The sequence below is a fragment of the Dasypus novemcinctus genome, chromosome 3 (assembly GCF_030445035.2).
Source record: "Dasypus novemcinctus isolate mDasNov1 chromosome 3, mDasNov1.1.hap2, whole genome shotgun sequence".
In the NCBI taxonomy this organism is placed as follows: domain Eukaryota; kingdom Metazoa; phylum Chordata; class Mammalia; order Cingulata; family Dasypodidae; genus Dasypus; species Dasypus novemcinctus.
The window spans coordinates 82,508,241-82,521,893 of NC_080675.1; the positions used below are offsets into that span (position 1 = coordinate 82,508,241).

Sequence of the window (13,653 nt, forward strand, 5' to 3'; positions counted from 1 at the left end):
AACATAATTCTGATGCTTATACCTTGGACATGTCATGGCAATTTCCATTTGCTAACCCTTTCTGAGGATTTACAGCACCTGAACAAAATCACCACCACTACGTCCTTCAAAGAGAAAGAAAGCATCGCCATATTTAACAGTCTGAGAAATGGAGGGTCAGTGACTTGTGAAAGGTTACATGGTCCAGAATTTGGGACCCTCAAAACCTGAACCCCCCTCTCTTATCTACTAGATTTTCCCTAGAAATTGCATCCCAAATGGATGTATGACTAAGAATACCACATTTAACTAATTTCTCCACAGTGATGACAATATATTATCATACCAGAAATATTATTTTCACTGGGAAATGACTCAATTGTTTATCTGTCCCTCTGCTGTCTATCTGCCTATCTCTGCAAACATCCACCCTACATTTATTGTCATGGATGAGTAGCCAGCATTTCAGCTTAACATTCCCAGATAGGCTTGAGTGACTCTAGTAAGCCAGTGAGAACCAGGGGCAGATCCAGTATTAGACAGGTGTTCCCCACAGACATGTAGGAAACAAAGGTAAGGACAGGAAGTCAAAACAATGAATCCTTGAATAGCCAGCAATCATTAAAATTCAAAGGAGGATCACTATGGTTTTCAACAAAATAAATCATTAGAATAAGGAGCTTAAAAGGATTAATGTGATTCTCTATTGAAAGCCCAGTGAATAAGTAAGGCACAGATTCTTCTAAAACACTGTGATCAGAAAATGAAAGTGCAGGATGGAAAACTATGACTTTGTCTTCCCCTCCCCCCACAAAAGAGAAAATCATCCCTTCAAAAAAATCCTAGAGTCCTGTCGAACCAAAAGCAAGAAAAACCCTATCCGTACAAATGAAGTTCCAGCCTCAGGTACGAATCTGAATTTATCAAGTGAGCATCTTATTACTAGTTTGTTCCTGTCTTCCTCCATACATTAAATGATTGCTTTCCAAGAAAATTAACACCCACTTTCAATAACTTACAACTGACTCTTAATAGATGTCTTTAAAAATTTAAGGTATGGCTGGTGACAGGGGCAGCTAGATCAAAATTTGTCTCTTTTATTTTAATTACTGTCCCATCATTGTAAAGATTCTAGATTAGGACCATAAGCACCAAAGGGCAGGAACTATTAACATGTGGAATTGATTAACAACTGTTTGCTGAATGCCAGTGATTGCTAAAGTTGAAGTAGCCAAAACCTGCAGTAAGGCTAAGGTGGCCTAGAGCAGTGCTCCTCAAACTAATGTGCAAATGGAGCAGCTGAAGATCTTGTTAACATGCAGATACTAGTTGAGAAGTTCTCGGGCTGAGATTCTACATTTTTTTGAGTAGCAAGGACTTAGAGCAGACATGAAAAATCTGAATTAGTATCCTATCACAAAATACTAAAGAACAAACCATCCACTATAATAAGGACAAATAAATCATCAGACTTTCTTTATTAACTCTGTGGGTAACTAAGAAGCATTTTCTTCCCTGGTAGGTATGGCAGTTTAAAAATACCTCCTGCATCATGGCCACCATTTCTCTTTCCTTGTGCCCTTCCTATATTTTAACTATGAAGATAGGTGAAAGGCAGAACGCCTTCCCAGAAAGTATAAGAGGGAGTGTTAAAAGCCATGAAGAAAGGAAGGGAAAAGCTCACCTCTTCCACCTGACTGGATTTGGGGAATAAGGAGGAAATAAAAGTAGGAGTAGGTGTTCAGATGGGTGTGCCTTGATCACCCCTCTCTTGACCTAAGTCCCAAAGGGGAAGCATGTGTGATAGACTGAGAATAAAAACAAAAGCACAAGGATATTTTTTCCTTTTTTAGCTAGGAACTCTGGGAAGAGACCGTTTAACAGTGTTCCATAATATTCCGGGGTGAGGGTGTTGTGGTCACAGAGAGAGCTCTGGTTAGGACTCCCTCTGCTACTCTGTTCTCTCACCCTCCCTCCCCCAAGAGAAGCTTTCTAAGACTTCACCTGATAAACACCACACAGGGTGTTGCCATAGCAACAGAGGCACAGTGACCCCAAGGAGAGCCAGGTGGGCCTCTGAAGCCAGGACTCAGGGAGACAGCAGGGCCTGAGAGGCTGAGATGAGGCGGAGTCAGCAGGAAATCCCACTGGGGTCTGACCAGGCCAAGAGAATCCAACACAGCTAGATTAGCTATACCCCTCCTTGGAAGTGGGGCACTCTCATAATATCCAAGGCAAGACCAAGCCCATTTCAATGGACAGAACCAGTTTGTGCTTAACCACCATGTGAAGCCAGGGGATCCCCTTACAGCCCAGGATCACAAGGTCATGTAAGCCCCCTACATGCTCAGGTGCCACTTTAGAGAAGAGAAGAGAAAGGGATAGAAAATCTAAAAGACTGAGCATTTATTGCAAGAGATTTTTCCCCAAAGAGAAGTTTAATTTATTAGAGAGGCTGTAAGCATTGTGTTTAAGAAACCTGAACTCTGATCGTAAAGCAAGTTTTCTTGCTGTCCCAGGAAAGGACTGTGCAGGATGTCTCTTAAAAATTTTCAATCAGCAAGAAAATAAAGAAGCTTGTTTTCACATACGTGCAAGTTTTTAAAACTTTGATTATTTAAGTTATTGATTATTTAGGCAACTTTATTGGATTATATTAAGCAATTCAAGAGCAAGGGATGAATTTATTCTCTTTGCATCCCCAGTGCCAAGCATAGTCCTGGATGTGTGGTGATGAATGACTGTAGATAATTAATAAAAAATTTTAGTAGGGCAAGGGTGACTTCAGAAGAGTAGCATGTGCTACAGATAACAGTATCTCATCCCCAAATGCCAAAACCAAAGCAACATGAATAGGCTTCTTCACTCATAATGAAGGTGAATTTTGTCTTTAACATATGATAATGACACATTTGCTTATATGAAACCATTCTCAATAGCAGTAAGTGCTCAATTAATGTTATTTTCCTTTTGAATACTTTCACCTCCTCCTTTCTATAGTGAAAGTTAAAAGAGATTTATAAAAAGATTATTAAGGAAGATAGGTTTTAAATAAATGAAAAATAAGCAGGATGATAAAATGTTCTGAATCTTGGACTTTTTTCACTGATTCTTTATCTCCTTTATATCCATCGAGCTGTTCCCTCCTTTTATTCTTCTTATCAAGGAACTTAGAACAAAACCCACTTCTTTAGGCTAAATACATTTAAGACTCCTGCACTGGAGACCTGCAAGTGGCGAAGGCGCCTAACATAGATACCCACCCTTGCTCCAATCCAGTCTTTCTTCACCCTAGTTAAGAATAGTTAGGCTTGCGTGTGTTAGATACAGTAAATGATTCAATTCCCTATTTCGTATCATTGGTGTAGAATCAGCACCAGTGTTCCAAACAACAAATTCTCAAAAAGGTCTGATACAGAAGACAAAGACTCTTTTAAAAGCATTTGTGCCTGATTTCAGATTTTTGACCACGTGTTAATTCACATGCTTAGAAAAGACCTGAGTTTCCCAAATTCACTGAAATCAAATAGAGCTTTGTAGCAAAACAGAAATAAATTACTAGAATTTATTTGTTGGTTCTTTTGAAAGGTTCTGTCATGACTACTATTTAACGTGCTCATTATTTCAGAAAACTTCTTAGGTAAAAAAGCAGTTTACTTTTTTATGTTTATGTCATTTGCAAAAGTATGCTAAGTGTTTTTCAAATGATTTTATAAAAATCAATGCCCTGCAGGAAAAATGCCAGCTACTACAGAAAAGATCAGTAGACAGTGAACTTATCAAGGGTGGCATAGAACTAGTTAACACTCCTCTAGCCCCTTGAAGAATATGCTGATTCTGTCAGCTGAATTCAGAGCCAGGTTCTTTTCATGAGTTTCTGGTGGCAAACACCCTTCACTCTCTTTTTAGAAGGGAGAGAGGCTGCTGAAACTGTGACAAGTAGGTCAGAGTCTTAGAAGGGATATAACAAGAGGAACTGCTCTTTCAGAGAGATTTACCTCATAAAATTTTCTTTGTAATTGCATTCATTTGTAAATGAATTGTCAATTCATTCATTCTCACATATAATCTCCTAGGTGTTAGAGGTTCTGAAAGCATAACTTTGCAGTACTCTGAATAAAAAGTATTACAAGGCAAAGACATCACCGAGATGGTCTTCTTCTTGTTTTTTTTTCCTTTAAATGGTCATGTTTTTTATCTTAACTGGTTTCAGAATAAAAACCTTGTGCATTCTGTTCAAGGTGTAATATCCCCATTTTAGGAAGTTTAGGAGCTCAATCATGTTACAGGGGGAAACAATTCTCCTAACTCAAAGTGAATAGAAACTTTTGATGGACAAAAATAGAATTTAAAATATATATATTATTTTTTAATCTGAGACTGTAATAGAGATGGGAACAAGGATATGGATAAATAGATGTGTAATTTTTTTCTTTCACATTTATTTCTAAATTTGTGTTAACTAATGTGGGTGATTACCAAAAATATTTCCCAGTATCTTGGCCACCATTTTACTCGGCTTTTATAAAGCTAAAAAAAGATTCCAGGGATTTAAACCACAGAAATAAAAAACTAATGGGCTTTTATTTAGTATCATTTTTCTGTAGATTGATATATTATTTGTGAGGCTGTCACAGTTTAAGAAATAATCCTTCCTCTCATCCCTGATGGGAGTTATGTTTGACTAGCTAAGTGTTTGAATACATAAATGCATTCAGCCTTTGGTATTTAAAGTGAGCATGATTAACTCAACATTTCAACTTAAACTTTGCTTAAACGATAAAGTTTCACCCAAGTGAAATCAATGGGAGGTGTGTGTGTGAATATATGAGGTTTCAGTTTGGCCCACCAAGGAATTTTGATTAAAATAGACAACCAAATGAAGAAATCATCAAAATAAAGCAATTATTGGTTGAAGAAAAAGATAACATTAGAAAGGTCTGGCCGTTTTCTACCTAAGGTTGAGTAATAAATAATTTTGAGCATTAATAATGCACCTTTTGTATGCTTAATAGTCCATTTCACACCAACACATCCAAAAATACAAGAGCAGTTCCTAAAATACCAACTTGTCTATGTTGGGATTTCCATTAAATTATCCAATTTTCCTAGCTTCTTTAGCATATCGATTCTTTCCCCAAATATTCACTAAGTGTTCACTGTTCACATTATTTGCCCAGGGAAGCTTGCCTCTGGTTTTTCAAAAGTGACACTAAACGAGAATCTTGCTAAAATATAGTTTAAGAATTTTACTGAAATAAAATACTAATAATAAATCACAATTTCTCATCATCCTCTACTCCACATGGCCACGTAAGCACGGAAGGGAGATATAACAGTGGCACCTAGCTCAATCATAATATCATTAAAGAATAAAATTTAGCTTTACAGACATGGAATCTGATATGCACAGTTTGCATGTAGAATCCCCTTCCACTCTAAGCATATTAAAGTGTGGACACTAATTTACTATTTTGAATGAAAATTCATGAGCAGTTTCCTCTTGAGAAAAGCAGCCTGCCTTTGTCATTAATAAATAAAAAGGAATATAGAGTTCTTTCCACCAGTAATTTTCTCAATTCTTATATAGACCCACGCATATGTGAAAATGTCTAAAAAATAAAATAAAATAAACCCTACAAATCTGTCAATGTCTGACCCCACTTTCTAATGGATGGTCTTTCCATGAAAACTTGTTACTTAAATAAAAGGCAAGCCATAAAATTCTAACTTCCCAGATTACCACAAAATCAGAAAAATTAGTGTAGATTTTCTGATGCTTTTAGAGGATTCTGTTAGACCATCAGGAAGTCAACTCCTTGTCTAAATTTTCAGAAAGTAGACTGGACTAAGTTTTATCCAAAGAACTAGAAAACATTCTGAAGAATATTGGTAGGACCAATAGGGGGACCATACTTCAGAAGACAAAGCAAGAGATGGTGTTGTTAAAATAAAGAGATAACCCTTCCTATGTCATTATCCATGTATTAAAAGGGACTGAGTCTAGATATGCTACTGGCATGACAGCATGGGTTGGGCAGCTTGCCCATTTGTAATAGGTTCACACTACAAATAACTCCCTGTCATCCACTTAATCCCTAACAAAAGCCTGGTGGCAGAAGCCCATGGAGGGTTCTCAGATAACTATGTCCATCTCCTGCATTGAGGCTGACCCTGCCAAGAAATGCTATGCTTGCACTATAAGGTTTTACAAAACTATAGAACTGCTCTCACTGAATTGTGTTTTGACTTCACTTCTTCGGTCTACATGAAAAAAACTGCCTTGGGAATTTGTTTTGTTTTTTTTTTGGGGGGGGGGGCGTATGGTGGTGAGTAATATCCCAGATGCCTGCCTTCTTCATAAAGAACTACAGGTCCCAATGGCACAAGAAGCGGTGCTTTTTCTGACATGTATTATTACTTCTTAAATAATTTTTTATTAGAGAAATTGCAGGCTTACATAAAAATCATGCAGAAAATCCAGAGCTCTTACTCTGCTTCTATTATCAACACCTCGCATTAGTGTGGTACATTTGTTACAATTGATGAAAGAATGTTTTATAATTGTACTGTCAACTATAGTCCATGGTTTACATTAGAGTTCACTGTGTTGTACAGTTCTATAGTTTATTTTTATTTTAGTAACATAAATACAACTTAAAATTTTCTCCCTTTAACCACATTCAAATATATGATTCAGTAGTGTTAATTACATTCACAATGTTGTGGTACCCTACCATTCTCTGTTACCAAAACTTTTGCATCACCCCCAACAGAAATTCCATACCAATTAAGCTTTAATTCTCCATTCCTTACACCCTCCCCAGCCACTAGTAACCCATATTCTAGCTTCTGATTCTATGAATTTGCTTATTATAATTATTTCCTATCAGTGAGATCATACAATATTTGTCCTTTTGTGTTTGGCTTATTTCACTGGACATGTCTTCAAGATTCATTCATGTTGTCGAATGTATCAGAACTTTGTTCCTTTTCATGCTGCATGATACTCCATTGTATGCATATACCACATTTTGTTTATTCATTCATCTGTTGATAGACACTTGGGTTACTTACATCTTTTGGCAATTGTGAACAATGCCACTATGAATATCAGTGTGCAAATATCTATTCATGTCATTGTTTTCAATTATTTTGATTATATGCCTACAAGTGGATTGCAGGTCACATGGTAACGCCATACTTACTTTATGAGAAACCACCAAACCGCTTTCCATAGTGACTATAACATTTTACAGTCCTACTGACAATGAATGAGTGTTTCTATTCCTCCATACCCTCTCCAACAATAGTTATTTTTCATTTTTTTAATTGTAGCCATTCTAGTGGGTGTGAAGTGGCATTCATTGTGGTTTTGATTTGTATTTCCCTAATGACTAATGATGTTGAGCATCTTTTTATGTGCTTTTTAGCCATTTGTTTATCTCCTTTGGAGAACTATCTATTCAAATATTTTGTCCATTTTTGATTGGGTTGTTCGTCTTTTTGTTGTTGATTTGTAAGATTTCTATTTAAATTCTGGATATTAGGCCCTTATCAAATATGTGGTTTCCAAATATTTTTTGTAGGTTGTCTTTTTACTTTCATGAAGCCCTTTGATGCATAAAAGGTTTTCATTTTGATGAGGTCCCATTTATCTTTTTCCTTTTGTTGCTCACAATTTTTTGGTGTACAGTCTAAGAAACCACTGCCTAACAAAAGGTCATGAAGATGCCACCTTACATTTTCTTCTAGGAGTTTCATAGTTCTGGTTCTTATATTTAGGTCTGTGATCCATTTTATTTTTTCTTCTTTTTTTTTTTAAGATTTATTTTTATTTATTTCTCTCTCCTCCTGCCCCCCCCCCCCCCCCCCCGGTTGTCTGTTCTCTGTGTCCATTTGCTGTGTGTTCGTCTGTGTCCACTTGTATCCTTGTCAGTGGCACCGGGAATCTGTGTCTCTTTTGTTGTTGTTGTTGTTGTTACATCATCTTGCTGCGTCAACTCTCCGTATGTGCAGTGCCACTCCTGGGCAGGCTGGACTTTCTGTCGTGCTGGGCGGCTCTCCTTATGGGACACACTCCTTGCGCATGGGGCTCCCCTACTTGGGGGACACCCCTGCGTGGCACGGCACTCCTTGTGCACGTGGGCCAGCTCCACACGGGTCAAGGAGGCCCTGGGTTTGAACCGTGGACCTCCCATTTGGTAGGTGGACACTCTATCTGTTCAGCCAAGTCCGCTTCCCATGATCCATTTTCTGAATTGTATTATTTTTCATCTTAGGGACACTGTGAATTTTCTAATGGATGAGATATCACTCTTTTCTCTATGTGGAAAGTTTAGTGCCAAATCAGAAATCCTTTTTGAGGAAATGAATAGAACACACATTTATTTATTTTCTTACATATATTTTCCTCTTGCCTAGATAACTTCATTCAAACATTTATTTTATTCTATTCTATTGTAATTTGACTCAAATCCTTTTTGGAAGGAGATGAGGGAATGAATAAAGGAATACTTTTTTAAAAAAGAGTAAAGCCTGCATAATAAAATGAGATAGATGAGATTTGTCCCTATTAGCACTTCTTGCCCTCTCAGTGGGTCCCATGAATAGCCCAAAGCTGCCCAGAAACGGTTTGATCATTGTAAAAATGGAAGGGAGAAACAGGTCTATCTTTATTAGCTGACTTTACTGTTAAATGTGCAATCATGCTTCCCCATATGCCTCTATGACTCTTTGGTTTGCCTTTTGTTACCCTCTGGCATGGATGGCATTAGATCACTGAAGTGATCTAAAATTAGTTTAGTGTATTTGAACATCAAAAATGTATACTATTATGACCCCAAACAAATACATTTCTACCAGTGAGACTTTTGTTTTGCTCTTTTGACTACATGCTGCACTGTGATTTTAACTATTTAACTCCACCAGAGTACATGAGAAGGAGCAAAATGTACCTGAAATGAATACTAAGATGGTATTAATTACGTTGAGATATTGCAGGAGTCAGGGGAAGGAAGTGGAAATGCATGGTGAAAATGGGTTTCGTTGGGTTGGCTAGTGATTTAATTTATCTTTGAGAGGGTTCTCATCATGGTACATATAAGAAATCATCAACAATAGCATTTGTTTTATGACTGTTATGTACCCAAAAAAACCCCACCATTTTATGTAGCAACATTCCAAAAATACCCATTGAGCAGAAATTTTAAATGATCACTGTGTGTGTGTGTGTGTGTGAGACAGAGAGAGAAAGAGAGAGAATGAATATGGGTGACCGTGAACATTCAGCCAACTTCAGAGACATTTTTGACCTGTTGCTCAATGGAAAACCAGAAAGATCACTCTGCAGCAGAGAAATTCAGGTGATTACATGACTTCTCAGCTGGTTAAGTTATTTGGTGTATCTAATTGCTTAATTAATTTAGAGAAACAAATTTGATTTTTATGCAATATTTTAAATAGTGATTTATTTGTTTTCACTTGTCAATGCCACTTCTCTTTGAGAATGTTTTATATATATATATATTGGTTTGTGTGTTTGCACACAGATCCAGAGATGCTTTATTTCTTAAGGGAAAATAGGCTCATCTTGCCTGCCAAACTTTTAGGCTTTTGTCTTTTTAGAGTTCACTTAGTTCAGCCTGTTGTGCATGTGAATACCATATATATATTGCTTGGATTTGGGAGGAAAAATCTAAGTTAAAACCTTGTATGATAAGGCGTGGATTATTATTTTTGTACATATAGTTCACAAACCTCAATCACATCACCACTGGCAGACAATGGCCTTAGTTCCCTCACAGTCCAGCAAAGCCTGGCAAATGGATGATGAGATTGAGGTGTCTTCCAGAACTTCGCCATAAGAGCAGAAGTTCCTAAAATCCCCTGGGAAGCCTTCTTGATCCCAGGCAGCAGAGGCAAGAATCATTCCCAGGCCCTTCTGCTTCAATAACATTGAATCATTTGTAGTGACTCCCCAACACCCTCCCCCCTACAAATACACACATAGTTACTGTCTTATGGCTAAAATTCTTACTTTCCCTCTACCCACCCCTCTTCTAAGGGCTAATATTTGTTCATCTTTTAAGACAGCTCAGATGTTCCCTCATCCCCTAGCCAGACTGGATTAGGTAGCCCTCCTCAGTACCCCCATAACACTCTCTACTACAAATTTTTCCTATTGTTTCATAAGAGTATATCTGAGTATCTGTGTCTCTCTCCCTCAGTATACTGAGAACTGTGGAGAATAAGTCTTATGTATCTTTTCATTCCCAGCATCTAGCACCATTTGCTGCAAAAATAATAGTTGCTCAGTAAATATTTTATTAAACTACTATCTATTGCACATATCTACTACATTCCAGGTATATCTTGCTTATTTGGTAATTGCATTGGAACACTGCAACAACTATATGAAGTAAAGTAGGATAACTATTCCCATTTTGTAGACTGAGATATTGAGTCTTAGGGAGATTAAATATTTTGGTCAAGGTCACACAGCTAAAAAATAACAGTGTCATATTGAATCTTAGTCTTTAATTTTTATTCTAATATACTATCTTCCCTCTTTTAAGAAATACTCCATACTTCTACCAAAATATTCTTTTAAAAATGTCAGTTAAATTGGAATTTCTTTAGTGGCTCCAGCTATTTGTACATTCCCCTTGGTGGGGAATACCCTTATTGTCACTTCTAACCCTAGGTTACCCCTCCTGATAACCCTCTTGGAAGGCTTTCCTGATTTACATAACCTGGCACCCTTGGTGTCCCATTGCCTCTATGTTCCCAAGCCTAGCACAGCCTATGCGTAGTAGGAGCCTAATAAATACTCAATGTGAAATGACATCAAAGACATTTGAATCCAAAAACCTCCTGTTTTCCTTTTCCTCCTCAAGTCAGCAATTGGCATCAGAATGGCTCCTTTCTCTTCCTCATTCCTCTCATTCAATGGGTTGCAACATTATAGATTCTTTTCTGCATCAGTCTCTAATCCAGTCTCCACATTCTCCATTAATTCCCACCCTCATATGCTCCAACGCCAAAGCAGTGGCTCTCAAACTTCAGTGTAAGTCAGCATCAGAATCACCTGCAGAGCTTGTTAAATGAAGATTGCTGGCCCCCACTCTCAGAATTTCCAATTCAGGGTACTGCTCTGGAATAGGACCCAGAATTGTCAGTTCTAACAAGTTCCTAGGAAATCCTGATACTTCTGGTCTGGAGACCACACATTGAAAACCATTGGAGCAATGGTTTGCAAATGGAAGTTGGCATCAGAACTTGAAAAACTTTAAAAACGTAATCATACCTTGGTCAACTCCTGCATACTAAATCAAAATTTGGGGGGAGAAGGAACAGACATTTTTCTAATTAGAAGCTCCCCAGGTGATCTTGAGGCTCTACCTTGGTCAAGAACTATGGACTCAATTCCCTTCCCAGCTTTATTTTTCACACCTTTTCTGTCTACCCTGCCTTGTAGTCAATAAGGAACTGCAGGCAGTCTGATGGCTCCAGACTTGTGCTCCCTTTCTCATAGCCTCTAGACCAATTTCAGTTATTCATTCATCTATCCATTCATTCACTGAGTACCTAGCATGCACAGGCACTGCATCGGATGCAGGGGAGAAAGTGGTGAACATGACAGATGTGACCCTGACTCATGGAACCCACTCCATTTGTTCTAAACTCCCCTAGCACCCTTGCTTCCCCATCTCTGATACTCATCACACAGGTAAATACTGGTTTATGTCATGCTTTCTTGCTGGATTGACTATAAATTCCATAATGCAGAGACTGTAGACTATGTTTGTAAGTGCTCAATAAATCTTGTTCAGGTTAAATTGAAAAGTTCTTTCCCTCACCTAGAACTCTTTCAAAAATCTTCTCCAGAGTTTCTCTCTGCTGTCCTTTCTGACCTGTTCCTTCCTTTACCCTACCAGTCAGAATTGAGCTCTGCTTCCAGTGAGCCCCATGTTCTATCCTACATGATTTCTAACTCACAGCTTACCATCCTTCATTCCATGTTGGTTACAGAGATGGCTCTTCCTACCAAACTATGAGCATCTCAAGGGCAAGGATCATTTTACTTTTGCCTTTTTAATCCCTGCACTTCATATAAAAGGTACTTAATAATGTTTGTCAAATTAATGAATGAGTTCATTTTGTTTTGACTTAAACCTGTTCTGCAATTTTTTTTTTTTTTTTAAAGATCTATTTATTTATTTATTTCTCTCCCCTTCTCTCCCCCACCCCGGTTGTCTGTTCTCTGTGTCTATTTGCTGCGTCTTCTTTGCCGGCTTCTGTTGTCAGCAGCACAGGAATCTGTGTTTCTTTTTGTTGCATCATCTTGTTGTGTCAGCTCTCCATGTGGGCGGCGCCATTCCTGGGCAGGCTGCACTTTCTTTTGCTCTGGGCAGCTGTCCTTATGGGGCGCACTCCTTGTGTGTGGAGCTCCCCTACGTGGGGGACACCCCTGCGTGGCAGGGCACTCCTTGCGTGCATCAGCATTGTGCATGGGCCAGCTCCACACGGGTCAAGGAGGCCCAGGGTTTGAACCGTGGACCTCCCATGTGGTAGGCGGATGCCCTAACCACTGGGCCAAGTCCGCTGCCCTGTTCTGCAATATTTTGTTCAAACTTCTTCTATGGCTTTAATGAAAACTCCTTACAACTTTTCCATTTCTCCATAATAGGAAGATATAATCATTCAAAGTACATACAGTATAGAACATGCATAACATAGGATTTAGGGAAAAATATGTTTCTCAAGGGTCCAAATGAAATCCTCAGAGAGAAGACAAAGTGAGACTTGATGATTTATGGGTAGTCCACTGCATTCTGACTCGGGGTCCTGAGTTGAGGTCTTAGCTTCATGTTAAACCATCTTTCCTGCACAAGTGAGCCACCCAGCACTTTTACTTCTCAGTTCCTCATTTATAAACTCAATAAAATACACAGTTTTTAATGTACACCAAGTCTTTTTTTAAAGAAAATATTTAATTAATTTATTTATCTCCCCCCCACCCCCACCCTGCGCCGCCCCACCCCAGTTGTCTGTTCTCTGTGTCTATTTGCTGTGTTTTTCTTTGTCCGCTTCTGTTGTTGTCAGCAGCATGGGAATCTGTATTTCTTTTTGTTGCATCATCTTGCTGTGTCAGCTCTCCGTGTGTGTGGCACCATTCCTAGGCAGGCTGCACTTTCTTTTGCGCTGGGCGGCTCTCCTTACGGGGCACACTCCTTGCGCATGGGGCTCCCCTGCATGGGGGACACCCCTGCATGGCAGGGCACTCCTTGCGTGCATCAGCACTGCGCATGGGCCAGTTCCACACGGGTCAAGGAGGCCCGGGGTTTGAACCATGGACCTCCCATGTGGTAGACGGACGCCCTAACCACTGGGCCAAGTCCGCTTCCCTATACCAAGTCTTGACAGCAAATAGGATGCTCTTTAATTAATTAAACATCAGCATTGAAATTCATTTTTTAAAAAAATGAAACCAGACAAATAATAGGAAGAGGTGTCAGAAAAGAAATGTTGACACTTTACTAAATACAAAACATCTAAGTGTCCTTGTCAAAACTCTGCTCAGAGCATCACACAATGTACACAGTAGGTTCTAAATAAGTACTTATTGAATGAAAGGAACAATCCAATCCATAGGTGCTTTCATTTAAATTG

At 38.6% G+C, this 13,653-nt stretch overlaps 1 protein-coding gene across 10 annotated transcripts in view; it reads right to left on the reverse strand.

Annotated features, from left to right (window-relative positions):
• The window catches only part of AKAP6 (A-kinase anchoring protein 6), a 635,729-nt gene that overhangs the window by 128,517 nt on the left and 493,559 nt on the right, over positions 1-13,653 (reverse strand). The window lies entirely within an intron of this gene.